The 15,273-nt window shown below is 34.3% G+C and overlaps 1 protein-coding gene across 5 annotated transcripts in view; it reads right to left on the minus strand.

Moving 5' to 3' along the window:
• The window catches only part of LOC116340709 (putative uncharacterized protein DDB_G0286901), an 84,098-nt gene that overhangs the window by 19,930 nt on the left and 48,895 nt on the right, over positions 1–15,273 (minus strand). The window lies entirely within an intron of this gene.

The raw sequence follows: 15,273 nt of genomic DNA on the forward strand, positions 1-15,273 counted from the left end.
ATTTTCGAGTTGAAGTGAACAGATATATAGAATTTTGTGGTGAATTTGTGTTTTTTTGTCTTTCTTGAATGATTCAGAGATTGGTTTTTGCATGTAAACAACAACAGACAGTCGAAGCGTGCACACACACAAAATCGACATTTGATTTGAATGATTACCATTTTTATATATTACTTTTCTTGATTCGGATGACAGCAGAAAACGGCAAATGAGACAAGCGTTCCATTCTTAGCATATGGTGATGTGTGATAAATGTTATTCCTGACTGCAATTACAAACAGCAAATGCGAGAGATGAAATCACAAAAGTAGATAAAAATTTATCACGTTACCATAATGCGATTTGTGCTTGTTTCAAAATGATGAATCTTTATGCGGAATGTGATTTAATGTTTTATTTTATTTACTTTTTTTCATCCTTTTTATCATCGTGTTAATTGTGTGTCCCGAGTGTGTCCGTGATAAAATGGGATTTTAATGCTATTTAAGTGAGTATGTGTGCACGATATTTGTGTTTTTTTTTTCGATTTTCTTCATAAGAATTAGTGACATGTGCGAGACAGATGAAGGCGATTTAACGGCAACAGTAATAATCACATCGCATGTGCGACGACTTTCCGAATGAAAGAGCAAAACATACATCGAGCCACATCGAAAGCATTCATAATTGTTTTTATAAGCAAATCCGATCTATCGAAGTCATGTGCACATTATTTTTTCGCTTTTATCTAATCTATTTTTATATCATTTTCTATAGCTGAGCTACTCTATTCAAATATATACTTGATGCTGTTGTCACCAATGCCACTTTTGTACACTCTGTGTCGCAAATCTTACTACCGACACTCGACGTTAGAAATTTTGTTGTTTTTTTCTTTCGTAATGTTTGTTACATTACGGACCGACTGTGCTCTCTAAAAATGTGTCTGCATTTGAGAAATAAATTTTCAGTATTTTGCTATCTTTTAATATCAAAATCAAGCACATTCAAGAAATAGGAATTGCGCATATTTTCGTCCCTTTGCGCAGTTTTATATACGATACACATGCATGTACGCGCTTATTTTTAAAAATAATTCACATCGTTCAATTTTCACTTGTACTTTCTTGATGGTTTTTCTTTTATGAAATCATCAAAATGGCGCACAATCATAACGAGAGACTCTCAAGTGTGCATCCAATCAAACGATTCCGTTTGCATCCTCTCATTATCTTTACCCGTTAACTAGATAGAAAATGATTCACATATGTACCAAAAAAAGAGATGAAAAAACTGTTAAGTCTCGTTTTAAATGTTCAAGTGATCTAATAAATATAAATTTTTATATAGAGCCAGTGTCGAGCACCCACGCCAACAGAGCCCAGTGATTAAATCATGCATCACACACATTCATCACATGCGCTCGGTATATAGAGATATTTAATAAATGAGAAAGAGAAGAAAAAAAAATGGCCCACAAATTAAATGCACGTACCGATATCAATTCAGATATAGAAAATGAGAGATAATCGAAAACCGTAGAGTAAAGACACGCTTTATTTTGTGAGGTCAAATGGTTGGTACAATAATAATTGCCAAGTCACATACACACACACATACACAAACTTCGTATAAACGTGCTTGTAAATTTTTCCATCCATTAAATATTTGATATGAAATATTCGCCCGACAGTCATATAAAACACGAACGAGCTCTTATAACGTTTGTAATTTTCTTCGAAATATAATATCGGACTTAACGACTTTATTCATTTCGAGGAGAACACATTATTTGAAAATTCATCGTTTCAAATATGTAATGAAATTAAGTATAAAAGTGCCAAAAATACCATTGAAAATCACTTTGGATGCGACTTTATGGATTTTCAGTCAAATCACAACCACAACGAAATGATGTAGTGCCGAAAATAAATTCAAATCTATCCATGTCCAGTTGGAAATCAAAATGAAAGAGAGAAAGAAAAAATGAAAGAGATCGTTTTGTGGACACACGCTTAAACGTATTTTTGTCGATCATTATGAACTCTATAAATTTAGAGCAATTAATCTCTCGAATTTAAAATGACTTATAGCTGAGTAATCATATCAAAAAGAAATATCATTCGTTAACAACATAATGGGCTCCAAATTTGAATAAGATGCGAACACAAAATGTTCTTGTTGTTGGTTTGGTTGGCTTCATGATATTATTGCCAAACAACATCTGCCAAAATGTAATGCAATTGATTTTATAAAATAGGTCAAGCGTGTTTCCATCGAAAAAATGCCGTCAACCTCAATTTATCGCACGGGAACAAAAAAACAGTGTACACACATACATCGATATACCATAATGCACCAAATTCTATTAAAAGACTTTGATTTGAAATTTATACATCGAGAAGATTTCGAAGATAAAATAAATGGCTTTGCTTTTTGTCGCGCCATATCTATCAACGGCCGGGAAAATTAATGTGGCATTTGTGTTGTTGCACTGAATCAAGATTTTCATCGCCAAAATCAAACCAAACCCCAAAGATATCGCGTAATAACTTCATTTTTTTTCTTCTCGTCATAAATTCAATTTGCAATTGCTCCACATACATCCAACCTATACAAAGTACAGCCGCTTAGACGACGGCATCTTTCACATGAAATGCTGTGTATGTATTTATATAGCTAAATACGATCACGAAAAATGAATTATCAATGCGTTTGTGTCGGTTTTGGTGCAAATTGATGTTGTTGTTTCTTTTTTATCTAAAGCGCAAATTACTCATTGAAAATTACGCACATCGATATAATGCAATACGTAATATTTTGTGCAAGCGATCATCGAGATTTCAAATTAGATTTGTGATATGTATTTATACGCAAACATAGAGAGATTCTTGCAAAATTGTACATGAAACCGACATATTTTATCAGAGCGCACTCAATAATATTTTAGACGTGTGTGGTGAGAGCGTGTGTGGAAGACACGATTTCAGATGTTGATGCATTGAATGCAAACATATTGACAGCACAAAATGCGAATGAGTCTACCATGAAAACAGCAATGCACTTGCATACAGTGTAATATGATGTATGCGTCACAGCATATATATTGCGTCGTGTGAATGTGATGCTCATGCTCCGTACGCGATCTCGCGCCCATATTTGCCATTTAATTTATCATGTGGATAATAAAATTAATACAAAAATAAAGTGCAGATAGAGTCAAACAGCTGAATTATTATTTAAAAAAAAACCGTTTCGGTCGATGTGAAATGGAATCGGATGCAAACGAACGAACGAACGAACGATGCAACGTATGTGTGAGGTGTACGCGCAATATTTTATCAACAAACAACGTGCACACATAACGGCAATAAATGTGTGTGCAATGACACAATTCTGAAAAATCCATTTCTGATGAATTTTGCACTCGCTTAAATGTCGCACGAACGCTCACAGCTATTTTATCAACATTTGTGTAATTCCCAATTTTCTCTGTGTCTCTATCTCTGCTCCGCGTCACATATAAAATGAACCCTCAGATAGATCGAGATTTTGTGATCACAAATGGCGATAGTATCAATTTATCTTGCTTTGAAAATGTTAGATTTTATTTTAAATAATTTTTGACATTTTCACTATGACCATAAATAGTGATACGCAATTAAGAGATTCCAAATGTATAAACTATATAGATATATGCATTTATTTATGAGCCGATATAAGCTATGATCGGATTTATCATTTATAAATACATAGAATTGTGCACAACTCGATATTTATATAAAACTATATGGCCAGAAAAACCAAAACATTTAACTTTATTTACTACGGATAGAAATGATTTTCAATCGGCTAATTTGATTTCCAATTAAAATTATATTCATCGGTTGGTGAGCGAACAGCAGCAGAAGAATTAATAATAATAAAATAGAGCAACATGTAGTATACAATTGCTAATGGGATTTTTTTTTCATTCCCGGAATATGAAAACAAATTGCCGTTAACAATGAGGTTTGCGTTGAACGAATTGCGACAATATTTTGTATATCAATATTCATATGAAATTAATTGGAGCACTTTTCCATATCAACTCTTCCATTTTGAGTGGAAGCGCTCAGAAAATCATATTAAAAATTTCATTAAATTTTTATTTACAACCCCACAACATATTTGCAATATAAACATACTCAATCAAAGAAGCTTGTTTCATTATCAACATGATAAAATGGCAAGAGAGAGAGAAGAAAAATCGGCACCTCAAAGTACAAATGAAAAACAAACTTGCAAAATATTATCCAATCATTATTGATTGCCATCACATTAAAATCCATTCATTGAGCCGCTTTTCGTCATCGTTGTTGATGTCTCAAACCATGGCTAATTTGTTGTTGTGCACACACGCGCCCATTCAAAAGACAATCTTTGTTTGATGAGTACATTTCACAAAGTGTTTCGCTGCCGTAATTGTATTAGATTTCCGGCACAAAAATAACCAAATTTTATGGGAAAAAAACAAAGTTTAGTCGTGCTCACACAGAAATTAAATAAAATTATGGAAGACGATTTTTCACAAAACAAAAACAGTTTTCATTTTGTGTCGTTATTTTCAATTCAATGGAAATTGATGAATCGAATATTATGCCATCATGGGTGTTGGTGTGCGCCGATAGTTTCTTTTTTTGCTCACTAACAGCGGCTATCCATAAATATCACAGCTGAAAAATATTCCCAGAGCCATTTTAATCGAATTTAACGTTGTCGACTTTGTCATCGTTTTTTTTGTAGTCATTTTTAATTTCCGATTCATTGATGTAATGATGTTAAATGTTACATCGTCAAAGTTTGTTTATTTTGTTTTCATTATTATAATTAGAAGATGTAATCGCAAAAATTTTCTCATTTTCGTTTTTTGTCTTTGACAATTCGACCGTTGAAAAAGGGCGAACGAGAGCAAGAGCCAGAGCGGGAGAGAGAGAGAGATCACGTTAAAACAAAGAACACATGAAATATGAAAATTGAATTGCTGGTGATTTTTTTCCTCTCTCGGATGATTTCGACATATAAGTTGCGAAGAAAATATAGATTATGAGTGCACGATTTTTCCAAATGCGAACAAAACAAATTCATACGCCTACCTTCAATCTAGTCTAATCGTGTAGTGTTTGTATGTGCGCGCACAAAACGAAGAAAATCTTCCATCGTTCGCACGACATCGAAATTGTGAGCAACATTACGGGCAACACTATCAGGAAATTGTAGTTTATTTATCTGTAATAATAATTTGCGATGAGCCGCAATCTTTCGAGGAAAAATTACTGTGGCAACCACAAAAGAAACCAGAAAATTACAGCAACAAAAAAAAAACACGTAAAATTGAAGAAGAATCAAAGCAAAATGGCAAGAAAACCAACCCAATAACATAATTGTGCAATCAATGAATATTCCTCGCCGTCTCTCCGGCATGGAAAAATAGAAATTAAATCAAATAAATCACAATGACATTTTGCAAATTACGTTGCCAAACATACAGATAAACACGAAAATTATTATTGAAGCTAATTGAAGAATATGATGTGATCGGCGTGCGCCGAGAGAGTGCGCGATTGCCATCCAATGCAATGATGAATTATAGAGCTGTTGGTCTCTGCGCCCCGAAAACTTTCTTTTTCGCTAATGTAAGAGGTTACTTCAGTTGCTTTTACGAGCTCACAATTCCAATACACATCTTCGAATTGTCCATACAATATTACCCCCGTCGCCGTCATCGTTGCCGATTATCTTTATACTTTATTTACTTTATATTCTCTTCAATGATCATTTTTTTTTTTTCATAGCAAATGAATAACGAGCGAATTAAAATTACGAAATTAAGGAAAGATAAACGATAAACCATTCAAAATGACTTGGGATTGAGTCCACCAGCACCTCAACGAATAATAAAAATAAATGATCAAATCGAATAGTCTGTAAGTGTTTTTGTTTATTTCTGCCGACCATCTTCTGTGCTTTGTGCGCGACCAGGCATTTGACGAATCTTTTTCGTTGCATGTCAAAATATTGTACGTGATTTTATACGTAAAAGAGTGTGCGCAAAAAAGTCATTTATTATTAAAAGTACACGAAACCACGTCGAACCGAAAAATATATATAAAATACAACAAGCGTATCAACGACACTCGAGAGTTGTTAGCTGGCTCATATTAGCACAGACAGATACAGAAATCGAGATAAATACGTTAATATTTTCATATTGTCGAAAAATGTGTGTGAGTGTTGTCTGTGACTTGCCATTCGGTTTTTGTTGGCTCGTCGTGCTCGACGTAACAGTCGAAATAATTGTTTTGCGCGTGTATAAATTTTCAATCTTATCATATCAAATTGATCTTAATAGAGCTGCCGTCGTGATATTTTACCATCACAAAATTTACATACAACGTGAAGCGAGGCAAATGCTAAGTATCAGTGTGTTTTTCACTCGTTCTTTTAGTGAGAATAGAGGTTTGTTACTTTTTTTTTCGTTTTACTCGAATTTTAAAACAATGTATTTTCGCAAATTGCACACTAAACAAATCTGCCGAATTACATCGAGCGAATGATAAAACGTTGCTGATAGTTGGAATAGTCATTTCTAGCACACATACAAATGTTCTACGATTCAGTGGACAAAATGCGGGTTCATCATCCATATGTTTTTCACACAAAGAATGAGCTTAAAGATCCTTTTATATGGATTTACTCAATTTGACGGTGATTTGCTTTTCATTTGCTCATACACTCAACGACGCCATCATCATCATCATCGCCTTCGTCGTCATCATCATTATTGTTGTTGTAGATACGATGATATAATACGTTTCCAAACATAACATTTCGTGAGCCTTGTCTTCATATCTCTCGGTGTCGTCGACTAAGCAAAATTAAGTATATGCAAGTACGCTTCAGAAGAAAAAAATAGTAATCTTGATGATGTGTCGTGCAATTTTCTATCTTTCGTTCATTTTGTTAAGTGCAGCGGTTTTGACGCTTGTTTAAAATGTGTATGACGACAAAGTAACGTTCGTTATACGCATATACCTACACACCAATACATACAATAAATACTAATGTTTCCTCCTGCACAGCTGCCGCTCTATCTCTCTTTCAGTATATTTCGTGTTTAGTATCTATTTTTAATATTTCTTTAATAACATCAAAAATGTATAAATCCGATAGTTTGTTGCTCAATCGTTCAATGTTTCTGTTTAAATGCTTAGACCGCTGATTTTGTTATTAACGACAATATTACAACCCGGCCACACCGGGACACAAAGAAAATCGACTTTAAAGCTAACTCGCTGTAACGATCTCTAAAGTCAAGAGAGAACAGAATGAGATTTGGGTTTGGCGATATAAAAAAAACACACACTCAGCAAATGTAACAAAATCCACTCATTGCGCTATATGTCGAAGATAAAGTAGATAGCAAATAATGAATCGAAGTAACTGTCGCGTGTTCGCGCATACAAACATATGCTATGTATCGATGCTCATTTTCTCGGATGTTTACCTTCAATTGAAACAGCCACTTCAAAGCATCATTGTCAAATCTATGTGACCCGATATCTAATAAGAAACATTCGAAAGCAACTGAAATATGTGATGGTATTTCAGCAAATGTGAGCACACGCTCTCTCTCTCTCTTTCTCCCTAATCCAATCTTATTTTGGTCTAAATTTATCAAAACTAACTAATTGTGAACTGGCTTTCAACGTTTCGAATGCTTTGCATGATGGTAATAATCATTGACGACAAGCAATAATCAACGACGTTTTCACGTTGAACGTTCGCTAATAATTAGAGTGGTTTCGTGCGATCTTAGCGATTGATTGTGAGATTTCAATTCGATCACAGTTTGTTTGCTCATTCTCGTTTGTTGCGCGAGATAATTTGATATTTATTCAAAACACCCATATATAAATATCGCGCATATCGAAACCTCTTGACATGGAATTCCACGTTCAACGGTGGTGGCGGCTCGCTTCAAACTCATCCAATTGATGTATGCAATGCAATTTACATAGTGTGGGCTCAGATTCAATCATTAACCACATCTCTTCCAGCCAATCAAAATGTTGTTTGCAATTGATTGATTTTAAATATATAAACTTTGTGATTATCGATAAAAAAAAGAAGGTTGAATTGATTGTAAGGGAATTTTGTTTCATAAAGCGGCCACATGTGACTCATACGCGCGCCGACTATCACTTTTTATGGGAGAGAACGAAAAAAAATCAACAAAAACCAACTATTTAATTTCCAGCGATAAAAACCAACATACATGGGATTGCAAGAGAAACGAGATGGAGTCATGCACACACACACAAACACGGCACAGTAAACAACAGTGGAAAAAAAAACTCGCAACTCAACTCGCTTGATGTGTCAATGCATATCGATGACACAGATACCGGAGCGAGTATGTAATTGCTATCACTTATCAACTGCATGCAATGTGCATTGCATATTAGTTGAATCAGTTGCGAGCTGCATGTGATCCAACGGTATCAATTAAATGCATTGTTTTTGAGAGAGGAAGAGAGAGAGAGAGAGAAATGTGACGCGATACAGAATGTTTGAAGCGGTGAACTAATGCAGAGAACGATGTTATCGCATTGTCAGAGGAAAAAACATACAAATGAATCGCATACTGCGTTATTTTCTTCTCTTTTCCTCGCTCTCTCTCTCTTATTTCATTGTTGTGCATTCGGTTTTCTGCATGAGACTTCATATGGCATTTTATTCGCCGCTCTTCTTTTTTCTGTCTCATTCGTCGACCATATGAGCACACATTCTGAAACACACCACGAGAATTGTATTTGCTTTGATCTATTATCACATCGCACTCAACACATAGCATTATAAAAAAGCAGAATTTTAAATAAATCTTTATGTGCTCTGTATTGGAGCGCATTGTGCACCGCCCCGATTAACTTTCACATTATGAGATCATGCACACCACTTGAAATGGTTTTCCGTTGGTGTCAGAACCATTACAATCATTTTCAGTTTTGCACATAAGCATTAGCACTTTCTGTATATTCGCTCTGTCTCTCTTTCTCTCGGCTGCATGGAATTCTTGGATACTCAACTACGCTGCATGCATGCACACACTCACACACATTCAGTGCAAATGCTAAACAATAAAAATAATAATATGAAGTGCCACAAAATGTAATAGCTGCATTTGCATGCATTTTATCCGTTGATTTAATGGGTTTTATATTTTTTTTATTCAGTTATATTTTCTTTGTGCTTTTTTTCCTACTCTCCAGCATTTGTGTTTGTTTAATTCTTCGATTTTTGTTTGTTTGTTTCGTATTGTTGTTCTGTTCTCTGGCGTTCAACTTTAGGAATATTATCGTCAAATGAATTGAATTGGTCGTCAGTGTTCAGTCATTAGTGTCAAGCCACTTCAATGCAATTGAGACGCGAAACAAGCAGACAAACAAATTATATTGCTACAAAGTACGTTTCCTTTGTCGAAAGTTTGAAATCATACATACACATACAATTGATTGCAATCGGATTTATTATTTACATTGTATGCACGCACCAAACACCAACGAGAGAGTACACGCGCGACATGCGACAGCGACTGGAAAAAGAATGAAAAGAAGAAAAAAATTGTGCATTTTTGTCATAATACGCAATCGTTTTCGATTCTTAAAAACACATCATAATGGGTTTTGACTTGAAACAGTAAAATATATGTGTCATAAATGGGCGACAATTGTAAATAACAACGGCATAGGCGCATGAAAGAGAATCAATTCTTTGAATATCCCATAAATATAATCAAGATGATACCATGGCGACAGTGCCTTTTACTTCTTCGTCATCGTTGCTTTTCTTCATTTCAATGCGATGTATTCTTCAGTTTCATAAAATCAAAGTGATTTTTCTTACTCTGCGGAGAAATTTGATAGAATTTCCAACAAATTAAGCAAAACAAAACCGATCCCATTTCTAACTCAACAAATTGACATAATTAATCCTTTTCCGATGAAATTGTTATTCAGTACGAACTCATTGAACCCTATCCATTTCATGGCATTCATGCATACCACTCCAATTACTCTGGTCGCCATGCACATATTGTTCACTTATTAAAATCGCTCGCAAGTACTTAAACACTGTGATTCTCGTTCTCCATTTGCGTGTCATTTGTGCTTACCAGAAAAATAACAATATCGAACAATCAACAATATTTATACATCCTACGCATATTTTAATATCGTTTTGTTTTGGCATTTTCGTTTGTGCTGTTGATTTTTTTTTCTCTCTTAATGCAAGCCTTATGTTTTCGTTCACCTCTTCTTGCTGCTTTTTTCTTGTATTATATGTACAGAGCTCCTTTTGAGTGAAAATTTCCGTGTGTCGTTTGCATTTACCACATTGAAGTTTCGTTATTAAAAATGAATGTAGTAGGCATTTGGTGCCTTAACATCACGTATCACGCGCAATCGAACAACAACTGAATCGTTAAAATCAGTTTTTTTTTTGTTCACGTTGTTGCTTGATCGACGTTTCTAAATACGTGTTTATATACTTTGCCAATAATAATAACAATAAAATCTACATATAATTTTATCGAAATGTATCGATTTATTAGCAATTGATATAGAGGAGTAAGCAGGAAAAACAAAAAGATACAATTAATTACGTTAAATTAATCGCTGTGAATTTATATCTGTTGATGTTTTTTTTATATTTTTGCCTTTTACTCTTGTGTCGTTTTTGTTACGATCTAAAAATTAATATGTGATAAACACGAGAGCCTGCAGCAGCAACAGCAACAGAAACATTACCGAGCCTTAGAATCTGAATCGATAGGTGTGGTATATTTTATGGCAGTCATACCATTTGACTGTATGATATTTTCCTCCTAATTATTCAAGTAACAAATTCGAATCTTATTTTATTCACAAAGCGTCTTAAAATTGATGAGTAATGTGAACACACATACAAACTTGCCATTTAAATTCGTGGAGTAGTTGAATTTTGTGATTCGTTTCTCTTAAAATCTCTTCGGGCATAATGGAAATTGCATTTACACATTTAATCGAATTACGATTGTTTTTATGTTTGGTTCTTAAGAGGTCAAAGCCAAATTCAATTTCTTAATTATAAACGCCAAGAAAAACAATGGTTTACCATTTTCTGCCAATCATTACAAACAGACACACTATACTCTCTTTCATTCAGTCAAGAATGAAGTGTTTTTTTACACAAAATGCTCGACAAATCGAATCATTTTTGGCCGTGTTCGTGTTTATACATGTTACTTTATTATTTTTGTGTGTTTGACATTAAAATAAATGATTTTGACGTTTTCAATACTGTGCACAGTTACACAATGTGTGCATATAGTATACAAAAATCACACAGCAACCATTCATGCAAAGACAATTTTTGTGTGATCGTACAAAATACAAAATATTCTAATGCTTCGGGTTTTTGGTGGCTTGCATGTCGATATTATCCATATGGAAGTCAGTGAATTGACGTTAAAGTCTATGATTTTGATTTGTGTGATTGGTAGCTGTTGTTTTTTCTGGTTCTTTCCCGTTCCTTTGCCGAATGATTTTGGTACAGTTGTTGAATCATTTCAGCGCTTAAGATATTTGTTAAACATTCAATTTCAATGTGAAGTCTATAGTGTTCAATATATGGTTTTATTTATTTTGCTTTTTTCGACATAAATACTACTGTCGAATCTCATTTATTATGAAAATAGGCAGAGGGAAGAAAACAAAAACACAACAGAATAAGTCGAAAGAATTAGTTTCGAGTGGAAAAGCAAAACACTCTCTTAAATCAGTGTTTGTTTTTGGAATGGCCGAATGCCGAAAACAATTTTATTCCATAAAAACATTAAGAGTTGCGCTCCCATTTTTAGTTTCTATTTATTTTTTTTCGTCGTTGTCATTCATTCTATAAATCAAATGAACGCGGCCTGCCAAAAGATCACAACGATTATTTCGAATGAAAATTATTTCTAGAGCAAAAAAACTGCCATGTGTTTGCTATCGATAAATAAAGTAAAGCTCCCAAGGAATTGGAGACTCGTGCGCACAATTGCGAATTGTAATTTAAAATTTGGATTCAATTTCTGGGCGCAGAACAGCCAAGAGGTACAATAGCAGCGCACACATTCCAATGCTCTGAATCGATCGTAAAATATGTTGGTGTTAATAGAGTTCAGCGAATTGCGACAACTGGCTTCGAATTCCATATTAGATTTTGCTGATTACATATATAAAGATTTTGATATTTATAGATTTTTCACGAAAAATCACTTTTTTTCGAAAGACACACACAAACGCGGTGGCAGAGTTTAGCAGCTGTGTTCATTCTATGTGCATTTGATTCCTTGGCACCAAATCAATGTGGCGCATTCAAACTGCGTCCATTTTTATTGTGAACATACCAAGAGATTTAGTGCCCAAAGAAAAATATAGATTATTCCATTGCAATCGAGATTTTTTTAATCGAGAAATTGGCAATTGTGATTAAAATTCAATGCAAAAAATCGTTTTTCAAGAGAGAAAAAATGTGGTCGAGATAGTCAGTCGACCGTTACCGTTTGACGATAATCTGATTTGACAATGAGATGTTTTTTTTTCTCAGTGTAATTTATTGATAAACTCAGTAATGGGAACACTTCATCGATCGGCATTCACGAATAGGTAGGTAAAAGCAATTATCGTGACATGGCTGTTGATCAAAACAAGTCTCTTTTCTCACTCTCTCTCTTTCTTTTGTGTGGGTCTGTCTCCCTATCGTTCGATTGTGATTACCCAGAAACGAGAAAAAAATTGAGAGTAAATCGATGGTAACGAAATATAAAACACACGTAGCAAAGATTTCGTTTTCACCAAACGAGATTTCGTAATCGAATCCAAATTAAGCGCAAAATTCATTCAAGTGCTTTGAAATCGGAAATGCAATCAATCGAACGAATCAAATCAAATTGGAAATTCTTTCATTCAATTGATTCTTTTTTTCTACAACGATTGTGTCTTGTGTTCTTTAACATTGCTGCTATCATTCAGACTCTGTGTCCGTTTGATGAGCGCACCATATGTGTTTCAGTCACAATAATAACAACTACATCAACAGCGTCACCGATCCCGTCTGATTGATGTAATCATTTTCATGTTCTCGCATACCGAATGTGTCCAACAGCATGAATAATATAATCGTTGATCTAGATAAAAAGACACGAAATGGCTCCGCGTGTACGGTCAATTTTATGTTTTATTTTTTATGATTATGTGCACATATCGCCACAAAATTTTGATAACCTGCACAATTAAATCCATAAAAACACTCATACTACTCCTATAGTTCCCAATGCACATCGAGTTAGAATGAAAATTATTGGCTTATCAATATAGATTCAAATATATCAAACAATATCCATTTCCCTTTTTTCTTGGATTTCACGTGAAACGAAGATGATGCATTATAATGCCTATAAACTTTAATGTGCTTAGCGGTGCATGGTGGACGTGTTCAATGATTGCGTAAGTTCTTAGCAACTGCATCATGTTACAGCGTGTTTATTTTTTATATTTTTCTTCATTCTCTTTTTTGTGTGCACCGTCGTTTCGATTTCGATGTCGATCTCGAAATACCGTTTTTTGCTCTCTCTCTCTCTCTCTCTCTCTCTCTCTCTCTCTCTCTCTTTATTTTCAAATGCGCAATCGTAATTGAAGAAGTAAATAGGAATGCCATTATCGTTGATAGTAAAACTGTTATGGAATTTTTTCTCAGAGGCCTACATACCACAGATTCAATTCATTCTTCTTTTTCTCTATCAGATCGTTTGCAAGCGCGTACTTTATGTGCACACGGCAGTTCGCTACACCGCACATACTCTACCATAAAAACATGTAATTACACGCCGTTGTGATCTATGGATTTCGATTTAAAAATAAAAACTCACCATGTGAATGTATTTTCACATTATAATGTTGTTATCGTTTCTCAATATTATATCGAGATATACTCATTCGTCTTGATGCATTATCCAAAAATCTGAGATAATCACCATTTGGTTTCTTCTGCGAACAATAAGGAGAATAACAATCGAGAAAAAAAAAATATTCTCATTAGAATTTCGATTGAAGAAACATTCCATTGTTGGTTGGGTCAAATGAGAGAAAGAAAAAAGCGTTCGATTCAGTCGAGAACCGAAAAAAATGACTTTCAAATAAAGTAAAAACCATGAACTGGAATATTAGTGAAAGAAGGAGAAAAATCTAATCAAATCTTCGCAGCACACTTAAATTCCAATTCTAATTAATCGTTGGTTTATCTTTTTGGTCGAAAGATCAAGAATCATTGCGATCCAACGAATAAAGTTCAATTCACATCTATTGAAATATCCATGTGTTTTGTGAATTACTATGATTAACGCCTCGTACATACCAAACATATAGTTTCTCATCTATTTTCGTTTCAAGTCAAAGTCAACGACATGAATGGAAAATAATTAAAGAACTCCCAACAAAAAGAGTCACGCACAAATTATGCCACTGATAAATCGTTGCCGGTATCGTCACGTCAAAAGTCTATCAATCGGAAACGCATGGAATTCATTTGTTTGTTTCTCTTTTCAAACAATTAAAACAGCAACGGCCACAGTGTCGACGGTAGCATACAGATGTGTGCTCATCAGCACACCATTTAAATTATCAATCCGTAAATGGTAATTTGTTTGATTAGAATTTGAATTTATATTCGATAAAAATGGTGAAATGATTATCATATATAGGAAAACATCTGTACGCAATAATCTACATGAATGAATTTGCTATCTAACCAAATATGGTTGCGATATTTGCGTCGTTTTTTTCTTCTTCTTGCAAATCGCGATAGGTTCTGGTCGGGTCTTTAAATTAAGTATTTGCGCCATGGTAATAATTTTTCCACATCATTGGCAAATGATCGTGTCGGCTTTCATTAAAACTCAAACGCACTGAAACATGAACAATTGTCGACACCTCTATTGAAATAAGTATAAAAACGGCGATTCAAGAGTGGAAAAAATAATAATAATTGCTTGCCGATAAAAGTGTACACTTCGGTCATTTATCAGACCGAATCGATGGGGCTTCGAATGAAAAGAATAAACCAAATGATTCATGGACAAGAATTGTCTTCCAAAGTACATTTTGGGATGTGAAGTTGTTGGTTTTTATTTGCTTCTTTTGTGCTGCTGGCACTGAAGAGGCTTTCATCCAAAAA

Source organism: Contarinia nasturtii, unplaced genomic scaffold (assembly GCF_009176525.2).
Source record: "Contarinia nasturtii isolate CC-2019 unplaced genomic scaffold, AAFC_CNas_1.1 Cnas_scaffold_695, whole genome shotgun sequence".
Taxonomy (NCBI): domain Eukaryota; kingdom Metazoa; phylum Arthropoda; class Insecta; order Diptera; family Cecidomyiidae; genus Contarinia; species Contarinia nasturtii.